The 725-nt window shown below is 37.2% G+C and overlaps 1 long non-coding RNA gene across 1 annotated transcript; it reads right to left on the bottom strand.

Moving 5' to 3' along the window:
• Positions 1 to 14: 14 nt before the first annotated feature.
• LOC102239527 lies at positions 15 to 725 on the bottom strand. Its single transcript, XR_312957.2, has 2 exons — positions 662 to 725; positions 15 to 131 (listed from the first exon to the last, which is right to left on the bottom strand). It is a non-coding gene; the product is annotated as an uncharacterized LOC102239527 (long non-coding RNA).

Consider the following 725-nt stretch of genomic DNA (forward strand, 5'->3'; position numbering starts at 1 on the left):
TTCCACCTACCTTCTGACTTAATTTCTCACAGAGAGCTTGTGACTCTCCACCAAAACAGTTAGAAGGATTATAATACTTTCTGCACATGCTCATGGTCACATGTCCTGGGACTGGCTTTCCATACGTGTATCTGTCATAAGAACATCGCCAAATGAATCAAAGTAGACATTGAAAATCCACATTTCCGACCTATTTATATTTCCTCTTTTAGCTACCGTATATTTTTTCCCGTCTATTCCCTCTAATCTGCACTTTCCATTTGCAGGCTCAAACATTATTGAGCACAGTCAAGTAATGACCCTTCTCTTCTAGAATTCTCCAGTGCAACATGCTGAAACTTACTATAGTCTTCTTTTATCATGCCCTTTTCTCTTAATTTTTAATTTTCATCTAAAAAACTATCTTTTGTAGCCTAGTCTCTGTAAGGACAATTGCCTGTGCCATGATAGTTATAATAATGCTGCTAAGATTGTGAAAGAAAATAAGAAGGGAAAATAAGAAGGCAACAGGAAAAGAAAGTTCTAGAGGTGAGCTGCTCTCATGTATTTCAAGTATTTGTGCTGTCACTGCTCCTAAAAACACTAGCCAAAATATCCCAAATGTTGAGTCTTTAAAAAATAATTTCTCCCAAAAAGATTAAAAAACCCCCAAAACACTCACAGGCCACACACTGACACTTTCACCTCTTCGTCCGAGATAGTGATTATCTTTGGCACTGTTACTT

This window comes from Myotis brandtii, unplaced genomic scaffold, assembly GCF_000412655.1.
Source record: "Myotis brandtii unplaced genomic scaffold, ASM41265v1 C41589580, whole genome shotgun sequence".
NCBI lineage: Eukaryota > Metazoa > Chordata > Mammalia > Chiroptera > Vespertilionidae > Myotis > Myotis brandtii.